This window comes from Gigantopelta aegis, unplaced genomic scaffold (assembly GCF_016097555.1).
Source record: "Gigantopelta aegis isolate Gae_Host unplaced genomic scaffold, Gae_host_genome ctg2976_pilon_pilon, whole genome shotgun sequence".
Lineage (NCBI taxonomy): Eukaryota > Metazoa > Mollusca > Gastropoda > Neomphalida > Peltospiridae > Gigantopelta > Gigantopelta aegis.
The window spans coordinates 676-17,336 of NW_024533126.1; the positions used below are offsets into that span (position 1 = coordinate 676).

Sequence of the window (16,661 nt, forward strand, 5' to 3'; positions counted from 1 at the left end):
TTTGCAAAGCCTTTGTAAAGGGGCGTTGCCTCGCATCTTTAGACCCAGGACATTTAAAATATCACAGAGACCAATTTCACACGAAACCCCGCCCACCATAAACACGATGAGAGTGGGGTACATCAGTCTTACTTCTGCTAATAGTAAGTAGTTAGTGAGTCATCAGATGATGTACGACAATATTGTATAATTGGTGCTGACCTGGAGGTAAGATTACTTATGTATGATTACAGATAATATTACATAGAATTAATAATAGTTTATATTTTGTGATTCTTACCTACATAGGTATGCAGATGGGATATTTTCTTCAATCATCTGAAGAGATTATGTAATTTTTGAGAAAAATTCTACTGCAGGTTAATGTTTCAAATTTAACCCTTGTCCCACAGGCCCAGTTTGAAAAATGCAACTTAATAGACTCAGATTGTAGACTACAGTAACTAAATCTACCTTAATGCTAGTATTAGTTTCACATTAGAGAATTTGACGGGACTCGTGGACATAAATTATAAGTACATTGACAGGTCTTAGTTACTGAACATCAAGTCTATATAAGGCATTTAGGATGGCCCGTATTATCCAATGTATTAACAAAAGTATTAAATATATAATCAAACAGCTGCTAATGACAACATTTCAATGTTTTACTTGTTTATAATTAATGTATAGTTATATTAAGTTACAAGTTAATTATAGTTATTAAGTTATAGTTATATTAAGTAGGTTTACTATCTTTATATGTGCCACACCCAATAAATGCAGTACATGAGATTACTATAATGTAAAGTATATGGAGTTAATGTCAAACGAGTGGGGCTGTACAGTTTTTTCTATCTTTTCTCCTAGGTTCCTTCTTTCGTCATTATCCAAGACACAGAAAACTGATATCTATCAACAAAAGATATACTGGTATTATGAAGACGACATGGCCATTTCATTTGAAGTTATTGTTTTTCAGGTTCGACAAATTCTGAATTCAATTTTAGACATGATTGGAACTCACATCATCAGTGATAATCCAAAATTGAAAATGAAGTTTTATTCAAAAGGAGTACTTTCCACATGCTGATGATATGGTAATTTAACAAATAAATATTCTTAATAGAATAATTGTATAGGTTAGATATTTTCAAGATTTTGGGTCCACACTTAAACCTGAATATTCAATATAACACAGAAATAAAAAGAATTTCAAAAGAACAGAAATTTTTGAACTTTCTGATCAAAACAATAAACATTACAGATGTAGAGTCTTGATTATGAGGTAAACTAAATCAATATATGTGACCTGATTTGCAAGAAAGGGACCAATTCTGTCAAAAAACATTTGTGTGACCTGATTTGTGAACAAATACTGTTAAAAACATCTCAAACATCTCAGTTTTGTATACATACAGTTGGTACATATGATAACTATTCTATATATGTGCAAAACTGTTTTTGTTATGTTTTTAACAGTGTTTTTTCATAAATAGATCACAAATGTTGTGACAGAAGTGGTCCCTTTTTGCAAATCAGGTCACATAATAATTATAGAGGTAGTATAGTCAGAGTTTAAATAAAGTGATTGTCTTGTGGAGAAGACTTTATAATTTATTTAAATTTAATTGAAGAAAGAAGTTTTGGATTTTTCTGTTTCTCTTATTTATTAATGTATTCAATAGTACTGGTTTGTGGGTACCCACATGTTCCTGATTATCCTGGAAATTGAAAATATTGATGTAAGCAATCACTTGCTATTAATGGTATCAGTCTTTCATTGTATGTAGGGTTATGAGAATATGTCTATGATCCCGATGACTTCATCAACAAAGTGGTCCTCATTTTTAGGTAGAGGTAAGAACTCTTACTTTAAAGACACACCCACTTTCTGTATTTGTTAGGTAATGCTGCTTTTGAAACAGCTGCTAACATTGTTGGTTCAGCTGCATATATACACATGGCCAGCAGGTATAATGAATATGACTGTCAATTAAATCTATTACACTTATAGGTCTCGTATTAAATGGCATATCAAACACATTACGTTGGTGATCTGAGGTATGCAATTATGTAATTCCTATCATGTGATTGTCATGTGACTTTTCAGAGCTATCAATGACGAATTAGTTGACACGTATCAACTCAAATCATTGGATGGTCAAAATGGTTAGTCAGGTTTTGAGTAGTCAAACCAGTGACAATTACATTATAGAGATATCTGATGATATGAGTACTAAGTTCTTAATAAAAGATGGAAAATATTTTATTGTGCCAGCTGATTTTAAAGGAGACCTTACAGAAGATCATGGTTTGTGATGTAATGATTTTATAGCTAATAATATTTCTTTGTAGGAGAAATTGGCGTTGGGTATTACTTTCCCTATGATGCTATTATCAGATGTACAGGATTTAATGTATGTTCTAATGGTGGATTAAAATAGATAGATATTACTTGAACTGCTTTAGTGGTCTAGTAGTTTTGTTTCTTTTTATTTGTTGTCTCCCTGTCTCCCTGTGTCTGTCTCCCTGTCTTCTGTCTGTGTCTGTCTGTCTGTTTGTTTGTCTCCCTGTCTGTCTGTCTACTAGTGTTAATGATGATTGATTGTTTTTCTAGTTTGATTTTCTCTTTGTTTGGCACACACTCAAATCTGGGAAAGACTCAAAAATCTAAAGGCAAAATTTCCAGATATGCAAGCTAACTATGAGGCCAAATATATACCAGGAATGTTTTTTGGTTAGTAATTAGTTATTTCAATGATATCAAGATAAGATAAAACGCTAAGGCTAGTTTTCCATGTCAAAAGATAACTCAATATACACTTATCGTAATGTTATGATAGACTCAATTATATTCCATAGTTACCAGACTATAACCTCCCATTGTTTGCTTACCTACAGCTGGAGTAGCTAGCCATGCAGTGGATTACAAGAAATCTGCTGGTGGTTTTATTCATGTTTTCAGATATACAGGTAAAGACATGTTATAAAAGTCAGTTTCATATTCAAAATATTTAATTTTTCCCCTCCCTATCTTTGCATTAGCAAGGGCTTTGTATCGACATCTTGAGTGGCGTTACATGGCAACAGATGGCCATCAGGGACTATGCCTGTAACTGACCTTCTTTATCACCTTACTAAAAGAATCAATGAAGCATCCGTGAGTTATTTGAAACAAGAGTGATATAATAATCTTTAACTATTTCCCTACAGGGACTCTATCAAATGTTTAGTGTGTCCTAGGAGAGGTCATGATATTCAGTAAGTACAGTCATTTGTGTAATGATGTAGTGGAATATGTTAAAAGTTTTGTGTGTATTAAAGATTATGTTTAAGGAGTGAGAAGGGATCTGATTATTACTACTATTGGTTAACTATTATATAATGGTCATATGTGTACTAATACTGGGGAATCTTTTTGGTAAATCTTTTAATACTTAGTTTGTTTAACTTAATTGAGTCAATCATCTCTAATTTTTTATAAGAAGACACAGTCTGCATTACAATGGAGAGATTGAACTTCTGGGCTTAAGAGAATCAATAATGTTTCATGAAGACATATAGTATAATGATAATACCATCATTATTATAGGAGACAATGATACTGTTGTATATTTGGAAGAAGTGCCAATGCATGCTCTTGGAGATTTCAAAGGTAAGACATCTTGCTGGAGGTATACTATACATTGTACCATGCTATGCCTTAATTGACCAATCAGATTGCTCATTTGACTTTGGCATATAACCTATACTTCACAATTATGTTTTAGATTTAAACTGGCCACGAACCTGGCAAAGTGGTTCTCTTTAACTTTGAATATGGTAAATCCTACTCGGGACCAGGGTAAATTTATAACAAAAAAATGTTAAGTTTCATAGTTATTTTTTCAATAGGGAAGATGTTTTACGAGAAGACAGAGCCAACTGGTAATCCAATTGAAGCAGACACTAGCAACTTCTTTACATCCTGTGCTCTATCATTACGACATTCTTCCTCCTCAAAGTGCTTGTAAGTTATTGTCAGTCTCAGTTTCAGACTCTAAAAAAATTCTGGAATATTGAGACCACGTGTATTTTTCCTTTCAGTTGAAAATGTTGGAGACATGCCACCTCCAAGTTTCTTATCATCATATGTTGAAGACTTTCTCACTGATTGGTAATCAACCTAGCATACTGAGCTCTTCTATCTTGTTCTCTTGAAAAGGACCGGAAGACAAGCTGACATTATTCCTTTGAGACGATTTTTGGAATCAATTGTTGGTTGTGATCTCAGAAGCTTCTCTACAGAGGAATGTTTTTCAAGTACTTGACATTTTGTTTACATCATTGATTAGTTGTCTTTATTATTTCTTTCTCAAGCTACTTTAAAGTATGGTGTCAAGCATATACCACTGTATTGCAAGCAGCATTATGTACAAGGTCAGTTAAAACATTAGTGACATTGTTTTGGCAGTACTGTACTGGGATCTTCTGATAGGAGTGAGTATTTACAAGGCTATCCACAAATCAATGAAGAGTTATTGGGACAGCTTAACACTCATATGCCTGAACTCTATTGAATTTTAACTTCTACGCTATTTAGTAGTTATTTTTAGAGACATTCTTGTATGATTTTTAAAAGAGCAAAATATAAAACAATGAATATTAATTGTGTCCTGGCAATTAGTTAGAATAAGAGTCTACTAATTCAATAGTTTTCTCTTGTCCACAGTGACCACGTACATTAATCATGGGTGTGTGGCAGTGGAATCTACTATCCACAATAAAATTGTTGATAAATTCCAAGATAAAGGAGAAGACTGGAACATTATTTCTAACACAAAGTAACCAGCATCATCTACTAGTAAACCAGTGACAATAGTGAGAACTGCTGTTCCCAAGTCATAGGCACAATGAATAATACCAAAAGCTGTGGCAGCTTGATTTGCTTCAACTAGAAACCCAGGAAGACTCCACAATGAAGGATTAGCAATAGTATATGAAATAGAATAAAGAACTCCAGCTATATAAGGTATAAAAGTTTGCCCATTACCAAAGATTAGTGTGAAGTGAGCAGCTAAAGCAGTTATAACTCCTAGCATAAACCAATAGCCTTGATACCCAACAACATCAATTAAATATCCTACAAGAGGAGTAGCTAGTATAGTTGCACAGAATATTAAAGCATTAGTTACTCCAGAAGCTTCAACACTCAGTCCAAACTTTTGAATAAAAAACACTTGACCAATTCCTACAAATGAAAATGCAACAGGAAAAATACACAGATGATATCAATACTGTTAACCAATATGTAACTGAGAATGGTTTTTAAGTCACTACATTGATTTTAGAAAAATTTAGTCTTTCTCTCTGAAGAACTCTCTCTGACCTATATATCCAGCATTATAAATTAATAGACCAGCAACTATCCCTAACAAAAGTAATCCAACACCTACTAGTAAAGTTGTACCAAGACGGTTTAAGAGGATTGACAGAAAGGTTAAGTGATCATAAACAAATTGAGGACCTGCAAGTCCTAAAGCACCTCCTAGTCTAGCTGCTGTGGAACCAAATGACATTGCAAATATCAATTGAGATTTATCAAACCAGGAAACAATAAGTGCAGAACCAACGACAGCTATTAAGTTCACTGCCAATGCCAACAAAGAAACGTCCAAATAGCATAACCCAGAATTGGTCTACAAATGCTCCAAGTGCCCAAATGAACTGACCAAGAGCAGCTGTCAATGTTACTAGAATACATCCTAGTCTTAGACCTAGTATTCTATCTACTGACACTCCACCTACTAGACATAGAACAACCATTAGGCCAAATGATATTGACAGGAGAAGATCATACTTTTCAGCATCCACTTCCATCACTTTAATAATGACGTCTTCTAGTCCTCCTGGACTCTCAGTACAGTAGAAGCTGCCAAATAAGTGTAGCATAGCAGTAACAACATGGTATATCGATATGTCCAATGACTAGGATGACAGCAACCAGTGTGTGTTGAAGTTGGAGCTTTTTTTGTTCAAATAGTACCATAATCCATGTTGGGCAGGCACCGAAATAAATTTAACCCCTATTGTAATTGTCAAGGTAAAATTGATATCCGAAAAAAGTAGAAATATCGTCAAAGAAGAGAGTTACTAAAAAACAGCAATAGCAAGTCTCTTCTTTGACGATATTTCTACTTTTTTCGACATCTCTACATCCAATTTACCAATGGTGATCTAAGTAGTATATGCACAGAACAAAGTACAGACTATTTTTTATAATTAAGAATAGTTAATAATTCACAGTAGCTTAACTTACATTTCATTTTAAAGTTAACAATTGAGTTGTGTTGCATTTGGATGTGCCTAAGTTGGACGTACTTGTAACACAATTCTAGGCCTAACTAATATTCACTATTTTAACCTATTGCATACTCTGTCAATATCTGCTGTAGCATATATGTACAAGGTCAGTTAGCAACATCAACGTAACGTTAGTATTTCCAGTATTTGACTTTTCCTGAGAGGTAATGAATATCTGACAAGGCTAAATTAGTGAAAAATAACAGAACAACTCATGATCAATTTGTCATAAATAATATCTACTACTTTAAAACCTTTAAATGTGCTGTATATTATATAAATATAATAAATGTATGTATGAGTATATTTTAATATATATATATATATAATATATATTATATATATATATATTATATATATATATATATATTCAGCAAGTAATGTGTGATTTTTCTATCAAAACAATGTAAAAGGAAACTAATTTAATTTTGCAATTACTTTTGAGTATGAGTCTACTAGTTCGATTGTCTTCTTTTCTCCACAGTGACCACGTACATTAATCACTGGTTTGTGGGAATGGAATCCACTATCCACAATAAAATTGTTAGTATTATTCCAAGATAAAGGAAGAAGACTGAACATTATTTCTAACACAAAGTAACCAACTTCATCTACAAAACAAACCACTCAATACTGTAAGACCTGACATTACTAAGTCGTAGACACAATGAACAATACCATAAGCTGTGGCAGCTTGATTTGTTTCAACCAGAACCCAGGAAGACTCCACAATGAAGGAACAATGATAGTATATGGAAATAGAATAAAGAACTCCAGCTATATAAGGCACAAAAGTTTGTCCATAACTAAAGATTAGTGTGACGTGAGCTGACAATGCAAACATAACTCCTAGTGTAGCCCAATAGCCCTGATATCCAGCAACACCAATTAAATACACAAGCAAGAGGAGTAGCTAGTATAGTTGCACAGAATATTAGAGCATTTGCAACGCCAGAAGCTTCAAGAGTTAGTCCAAATTTTTAATAAAAAACACTTGACCAATTCCTACAAATGAATAGATGACAGGATAGTATGAAGATATTATCAATATGTTAACCAATATCTAACTGAGAACTGGTTTAAGTCACTACATTTAATTTTTGAAAATTTGTGTTTTTCTCTCTGAAAGAACTCTCTCTGACCTTATATCCATGATTGTGACAAACAGACCAGCAACTATCCCTAACAAAAGTAATCCAACACCTACTAGTAAAGTTGCACCAAGACGATTGAGAGGATCAACAATAAAGGTTAAGTGCTCATAAACAAATTGAGGACCTGCAAGTCCTAAAGCACCTCCTAGTCTAGATGCTGTGACACCCAATGATAATTGCAAGTGTAAATTTTGATTATCAAATGAGCAAATAATAAGTGCGAGCGGTGACAACACCAGTCAATTCACCACCAATACCAATGAAGAAACGTCCAACTAACATAACCCAAAATTGATCTACAAATGCTCCAAGTCCCAAATGAACTGACCAAGAGCAGCTGTCGATGTTTACTAGAATCATCCTAGTCTTAGACCTAGTATCTATCAACTATCACTCCACCTACTAGACATAGAACAACGTTAGGCCAAGATGATATTGACAGGAGAAGATCATACTTTTCAGCATCCACTTCCATCACTTCAATAATAATGTCTTCTAATCCTCCTGGACTTTCAGTACAGTAGAAAAGTTGCAAATTTAGTGTAGCATATTAGCAATAAAAAACACATTGAATATGTCCAAGACTAGGATGACAGCAACCAGTGCGTGAAGTTGAAGCTTTTCTTGATCGATAGTACCATTAGTTCATATGTTACATACACTGCGCATGAAATAATAAGAGGCAAGTTAGGGTAAGAATAGGGGCAGTAAAGGGGCAGTCTTTTTCATGGTAAAATTGTTGTTAAGAGTATTGCATGAATCATTATCATACCATGGTTACCAGACTATTGTACCTCCCATATTGTTTGATTACTGTCCTGATGAGTGGATATCCTTCTTAAAAGATCACTCTTAGTTAATACTCATACTCAAACTTCAAGTTTATATTGTTAACATTTCTTGCACAGTAATATAATGGTTATGAATTCTATAAAAAACAACATTATACATATAAGCGACATTTTATAGGTAGGTAGAATAAGAATCTACTAATTCAATAGCTTTCTCTTGTCCACAGTGACCACGTACATTAATGACTGGTTTGTGGAAGTGGAATCTACTATTCCACAATAAAATTATTAATATCATTCCAAGATAAGGAGAAGACTGAACATTATTTCTAACACAAAGTAACCACCTTCATCTACTAATAAACCAGTCAGTACTGTAAGACCTGATATTACTAAGTCATAGACACAATGAAACAATACCATAAGCTGTAGCAGCTTGATTTGCTTCAACTAGAAAACCCAGGAAGACTCCACAATGAAGGAACAATGATAGTGTATGAAAAAGAATAAAGAACTCCAGCTATATAAGGCACAAAAGTTGTTCATAACTAAAGATGAATGTGAGGTGAGCTGACAATGCAAACATAACTCCTAGCATAGCCCAATAGCCATGATAAACAGCCAACTTAACTAAATATCCTACAAAGAGGAGTAGCTAGTATAGTAGAACAGAATATCAGAGCATTAGCAACTCCAGAAGCTTCAAGACTTAGTCCAAATTTTTTAATGAAAACACTTGTCCAATTCCTACAAATGAAAAGACAACAGGATAATACAAAGCTATTATCACTATGTTAACCAATATGTAACAGAGAATTGGTTTAAGTCACTACATTTGATTTTAGAAAATTTATGTCTTTCTCTTTGAAGAACTCTCTCTGACCTTATATCCAGCATTATAATTAATAGACTAGCAACTATCCCTAACAAAAGTAATCCAACACCTACTAGTAAAGTTGTACCAAGACGATTTAAGAGGATCAACAATAAAAGTAAGTGTTCATAAACAAATTGAGGACCTGCAAGTCCTAAAGCACCTCCTAGTCTAGCTGCTGTGGCACCCAATGATTGCAAATGTTCAAATTTGATTTATCAAAACCCACAATACTAAGTGCAGTACCAACCAACAGCTATTAATTCACCACCAATGCCAATGAAGAACGTCCAACTAACATAACCCAGAATTGATCAACAAATGCCTCCAAATTGCCCAAATAAAACTGACCAGAGCAGCTGTCAAACATTACTAGAATACATCCTAGTCTTAGACCCAGTAATCTATCAACTGCCACTCCACCTACTAGACATAGAACAACATTAGGCCAAAATGATATTGACAGGAGAAGATCATACTTTTCAGCATCCACTTCCATCACTTCAATAATAATGTCTTCTAATCCTCCTGGACTCTCAGTACAGTAGAAAGTTGCCAAATAAGTGTAGCATACAGTAACAACATGGCACATCGATATGTCCAATGACTAGGATGACAGCAACCAGTGTGTGTTGAAGTTGGAGCTTTTTCTTGTTCAATGGTACCATAATCCATGTTGGGCACTAAAATTTAATGTCCTTATTGTCCACTTTGATTCCAATTAGTCCAGTGTTGATACCTGACTGAGTATCTCACAATGCTATCAACTAATTAGTGCCAATGTAATAGTCATTGGTTTGCAGGCTAGGCAATGGCTCAATGGAATAGAAACTTGCGTACATTACTAACTGTAGGAAATGCAAGTGATCTAATTTAAGTTGGTATGTGATGAATACATGTGTGAAATGAGTGTATATGTTTTGTTATTGTGATAAGCCAGAGGGCAGTCTGTTATGATAAAATATATTTTAATTGTTTAGAGTACCATGGTTACCAGACTATTGTACCTCCATTGTTTGATGTCCTGAGAAAGTATACATTCTACCTCTTAAAAATCACTCTTAGTTTACTTTGTTAGATACTCATACTCCAAGTTATATTGTCAGCAGTTTTTTGCATAGTAATTATAAAAACTATAAAACAATAGCATTATATATATAAGCAATAGTTAGGTAGAATTGAATAGAGTAGTTACTAATTCAATAGCTTTTTCTTGTCCACAGTGACCATGTACATTAATCACTGGTTTGTGGGAAGTGGAATCTACTATCCACAATAAAATTGTCGACATCATTCCAAGATAAAGGAGAAGACTGAACATTATTTCTATTACAAAGTAACCACCTTCATCTACTAATAAACCAGTCAGTACTGTAAGACCTGATAATACTAAGTCAAAAATACAATGAGCAATACCATAAGCTGTGGCAGCTTGATTTGCTTCAACTAGAAACCCAGGAATACTCCACAATGAAGGAACAATGATAGAATATGAAATAGAATAAAGAACTCCAGCTATAAAAGGTATAAATGTTTGTCCAAGACAGAACAAACCGTAAGGTGTGCAGCCAATGCTATTATAATTCCTAGCATAACCCAATAGCCATGATATCCAACAACATCAATTAAATATCCAACCAGAGGAGTTGCTAGTACAGCTGCAATAAATATTAGAGAATTTGCAATTCCCGAAGTTTCAAGACTTAGTCCAAATTTTTGAATAAAAAACACTTGACCAATTCCTACATATGAAAATGCAACAGGAAAATACACAGCTGATATCAATACGGTAACCAATATCTAACTGAAAACTGGTTTAAGTCGCTACATTTAATTTTTGAAATTTATGTTTTTCTCTCTGAAGAATTCTCTCACTTCTCTATATCCATGATTATGAAAAATAGACTAGCAACTATCCCTAACAAAAGTAATCCAACACCTACTAGTAAAGTTGTACCAAGACGGTTAAGGGGATCAACAAAAAAGGTTGAGTGTCATAGACAAATTGAGGAACTGCAAGTCTACAGACCCCCCTATTCTAGTGCTGTACGCTCAATGACATTGTAAATGTCAATTGAGACTTATCAAAACCAGCATATAATAAGTGCAGAACCAACAACAGCTGTTAATTCACTGCCAATTCCAATGAAGAAACGTCCAAATAGCATAACCCAGAATTGGTCTACAAATGCTCCAAGTGCCCAAATGAACTGACCAGAGCAGCTGTCAATATTACTACAATACATCCTAGTCTTAGACCTAGTAATCTATCAACTATCACTCCACCTACTAGACATAGAACATATTAGGCCATATGATATTGACAGAAGAAGATTATACTTTTCAGCATCCACTTCCATCACTTCAATAATGATGTCTTCTAATCCTCCTGGACTCTCAGTACAGTAGAAAGTTGCCAAAAAAGTGTAGCATAGCAGTAACAACATGGTATATCGATATGTCCAATGACTAGGATGACAGCAACCAGTGTGTGTTGAAGTTGGAGCTTTTTCTTGTTCAATGGTACCATAATCCATGTTTATGCGACATCAACGAGCCTCAAGTGTATCTACAATGAAGGCGTTTACTTTTGTTATTAAAAAACAATTAGCGTTAGTGCCTTGAACATAGTAAATTCCTGACAAGTGAGATGATAACCAGATATTTCTGAATTTTTCAATTTTCTAACTCTTAATTCATCATCTATCATCAAGCCAAGTGAACCGAACCAGGTTTGGATTAGAATCGAAAGCAAGACCATTGTTGGCCATCTGCATGCGTTGTTAGCTGGGCACTGACAATTTATTGATATATATTGCTTTGTGTTTCGATATTTTCACAGATTTGTCTTTGTTAGATATCAATTGTACATAAAATCTCACAGAACATACTTGAGAAAGTCATGAGTACGTATACATAATATATATATGATTTATCAGTTGTCATTAATAGTTATTTGTGATTAAATATTTTTGTTTTGTTTATTTAAAGATCATATTATTATTACATGCTTTAATTCATATATATAGTGTTGAAATCGAGGCCAAATATCCAGAACAACTGACCATTCTTTAAATGAAACATAGTATATGATCTCATTACATAATAATGTAATGTACAGTTGTTGTAACATCAAATATATGTGCCACAGTTACCATGTATTTGTATATCTTAATGTTTAATAGCCTTGCTTTGAGATCTACTAACATTATCATGTGGAATAAAACTGTCACTAATTTTATGTAAAGTGATGTGTAGCAGCACAAAACAAGTCACATCAATATGTTTAACAACCATAGATAGAATGGTATCATTCAGTTGCTCTTGTGGCCTAGGTGTAATCAATTTAATCTCTGGTTTGCAGTCAGTAGACTCAGTACATGTGCAGTAGAAAGTTGCAAATCTAGTGTAGCATATCAGTGATAAAGAATACATTGATATGTCCAATGACTAATATAAGATAACAAAAACCAATGTGTTTGAAGCTGCATGCATGGACTCAAGGTCAAGGCTCCCACTATATTAATTAATATTTAAGGTTCATTAATGTAACTCATGTTAAATTTTAAGTTAAAACTTCTTACTATATAATTACGTACGATGTACCTAATGTCTTCGATTATCTACATACAAAGAGTATGTCTGTGTATTATCAGATGATTTCCCCTAGCTTTAAGCTTGGGTTTTTTTCTATGTATAGCTAGTTACATATTACTATTTGAACTATAATGATCAATTTGATGTGTAATCTCATATTTATTGAAATTTATAGATTGTTACAAAAGTCTTTATCTTATGCATGTACACAGTTGAGCTGGGTACTGATCGCCTCATAGTAAAGGACATATCCAGCTTATCGTTTTGAAAGTAATAACAAAATAATACCTGCATTGATTATATGGTTATATAATATCACATTTATAACTGTAGGGTATGCAGTGATACAATTAAGTTAGTATGTGATGAATACATGTTTGAAATGAGTGTATATGTTGATAAGCCAGAGGGCAGTCTGTTATGATAAAGTACATTAGTTGTTATAGAGTATTATAATACCATGGTTACAGACTAATACCTCCCACTGTCAGATATCTTAAAGATCACTCTTAGTTTACTTTGTTATACTCACACTCAAACTCCAAGTTTATAGTGTCAATATTTTTGGCACAGTAATATAATAGTATGAAAACCATAAAACACAGCATTATACATATAAGCAACATTTTATAGTTAGGTAGAATAAGAATTACTAATTCAATAGCTTTCTCTTGTCCACAGTGACCACGTACATTAATCACGGGTTGCGGGAAGTGGAATCCAGCTATCACAATAAAATTGTTGATATCATTCCAAGATAAAGGAGAAGACTGAAACATTATTTCTAACACAAAGTAAACAGACCTTCATCTACTATAAACCAGTCATACTGTAAACCTGACATTACTATGTCATAGGCACAATGAATGAATAATACCATAAGCTGTAGCAGCTTGATTTGCTTCACTAGAAACCCAGGAAGACTCACAATGAAGAACAATGATAGTATATGAAAATAGAAAGAAAAGAACTCCAGCTATATAAGGCACAAAAGTTTGTCCATAACTAAAGATGAATGTGAGGGTGACAATGACAATGCAAACAAACTCCTAGCATAGCCCCAATAGCCATGATATCCAGCATCCAGCAACACATTAAATATCAAGCAGAGGAGTAGCTAGTATAGTTGCACAGAATGTTAGAGCATTTGCAACTCCAGAAGTTCAAGAGTTAGTCCATATTTTTGAATAAAAACACTTGACCAATTCCCTACAAATGAATAGACAACAGGATAATATATGCTGTTAACCATACAATTAACCACTATGTAAGTGAGAACTGGTTTAAATCACGTACATTTGATTTTAGAAAAAAATTTATGTCTTCTCTTTGAAGAACTCTCTCTGACCTTATATCCAGCATTATATTAACAGACCAGAACTATCCCTAACAAAAGTAATCCAACACCTACTAGTAAAGTTGTACCAAGAAGAGTTAGAGGGATAACAAAAAAGGGTTTAAGTTCTCATACACTAAATGAGGGACCTGCAAGTCCTAAAGCACCTCCTAGTCTAGATGCTGTGACACTCAATGACACTGCAAATGTCAATTTTGCTTATCAAAACCAGACAAATAATAATGTGCCAGAACCAAAATAGCTGTTAATTCACTGCCAATAATGCCAAAAATACAAACGTTCCAACCTTTAACATAAACCCAGAAATTGCTCTACAAATGCTCCAAGTGGCCCAAATGAAACTGACCAGAGCAGATGTCGATGTTACTAGAATACATCCTAGTCCTTAGACCTAGTAATCTATCAACTACAAGCCACCTACTAGACATAGAAACAAACATTAGGGCCCAAGATGATACTGACAGGAGAAGATCCTACTTTTCAGCCATCCACGTTCAATCACCTTCAATAATGAGTTCTTCTTAGTCCTCCTGGCGTCTTATTAAGTAGAAACTTGGCCAAAATAAGTGTTAGCATAGTATAGTAAACAACATTGGGTTATATCGATATGTCCAAGGGCTAGGAATGACAGCAAACCGTGTGTCTTGAATTTGGAACTTTTTCTCGTTCAATGTACCCTAGTATATGTTATGCGACATCACACGACGGGTTCTCAATATACAATGGAAGGGCCTTTACTCTTCTATAAATAATGATTACCTTGGCCTATGAATAAGTATAAATAAGTAGAAATAATTACAAATGGATAAAAATCAGGATGATTTTATTTCCTCTTAAACCAATTTTCAATTTCGAGTCACACATCTGTGTATGGCCATCGGAGCCGGAGCCCGCTTAGTTAAAAGCAAAAGAGTACTGCCAGCCATCTTCATGTCAGTGTGTATGGTGTGGTATCGGTGCACCGTTCAAAAATTATTTGAGTATATATATATAATATACATTATTTGTAGATTTTTATATCGACTGCCCTTGAATATCTATCTACAAAGAGTATGTCTGTGATTGTGTTACCAAATGAGTTCCCCTAGTGGTTAAGTTTGGGTTGTTGCTATGTATAGCGGTTTACTTTTACTAATTTGAACTTTTTTTGCTTTTGTTTTTCTTTTATAATAAAACACTAATAGCTACGCAAGAAAATGAGTGCACCATATGGAATAAGCTGAGATAAAGCATTTTGAAATGAAATAGATGTACATATACTTAGTGTGAATGGTGAAAAATTGATCTTTTACATTGACTTAAAAATTAAATTGATTTTTTTTTGGGTTTAAATTTAAAAAAGAAGGAAAAAAGGAAAAGGAAAAAAAGGGGGGGAAAAAAATTTTTTTTAGTGTGGTAATATTTAGAAATTTGGGGGAGGGAAGGGTTTAAAAAAAAAAAAAAAAAAAAATTTTAAAAATTTAAAAAAAAAAAAAAGGGGGGGGTTAAAAGGGGAAAAATTCCAAATTTTGTTAATTTAAGGCCCTTTCTAAAAAAGGGGAAAAGGGGGGGAAAAAAAAAAATTTTTTTTTTTTTAAAAGGAAATTGGATTAATTTTTTTTGGGGGTTGTTTGGTTGGGGGAAAAAAAAGGGGAAAAAAAAAAATTTTAAAAAATTTTAGTTTAAAAAGAAAAATTTTTTTAAAATTTAATTAATTTAAAAAAAAAGGGGTTGGTAGAAAAGGGGGAAAAATTTTTTTAAAACCCTTCCAAAATTTGGCCCCCGGAGAAAAAGGGTAAAAAAAAGGGAAAGGGAAAGGGGGGGAAAAGAGGGGGAAAAAGCAAAAAAAAAAAAAAATTTGGGAAGAAAAGGGGGCCAAAGGGGGGAAAAGGGGTTGGGAAATAAAGGGGGAAAAAATTTTAAAAAAGGGAAAAAAAAATTTTAAGGAAAATTTTTTAAGGAAAAAAAAAAAAGGGAAAATAACTTTTGGGTTAAAAGGTTTAAAAGGAAAAGGGCCCCCGGGAAAAAAAGGGGAAGGGAAAAAGGTTTAAAATTGGGGAAAGGGGGAAAAGGGAAAATTAATTAAGGGGGGTTTTTTTGGGGGTTTTAAATTTAAGAAAAAAATTTTGGGGGGGGGTTTAAACTTTGGGAAAATTTTTAAAGGGGGTTTTTAAAAAAAAAAGGGGGTTGGGGGAAGGGTTTTTTGAAGAATTAAAAAAAAAGGGGGAAAGGGGGGTTTTTTTGGGGAAATTTTCCAAAAAAAAAATTTTAAAAAAAATTTTTTAAAAAACCCAAAAAAGGGGGGAAAAAATTTTGGGCCCATTTTTTCCCCCCAAAAAACAAAAATTTTAAAAAAAATTTTTAAAAAAAAATTTAAAAGGGGTTGGAAAAGGGGGGGGGGCCCCCCTTTCAAAACCCCTTCCCCCTTTTTAAAAAAGGGGTTGGAAAAAAACCCCGAAAATTTAAAAATTTTTAAAACCAGAATAAAGGGTTTTGGTTTTTTGGGGGTTTTAAAAAAAATTTTTTTAATTTTTCCCTTTTTATACCCAAAATTAAATTTTTAATAAAAAACCGGTTTTTTCCCA

General features: G+C 33.5%; 1 pseudogene; it reads left to right on the forward strand.

Moving 5' to 3' along the window:
• The first annotated feature begins 288 nt into the window (after positions 1-288).
• On the forward strand, positions 289-4,292 carry LOC121391804 (annotated as a pseudogene).
• The last annotated feature ends 12,369 nt before the right edge of the window (positions 4,293-16,661 follow it).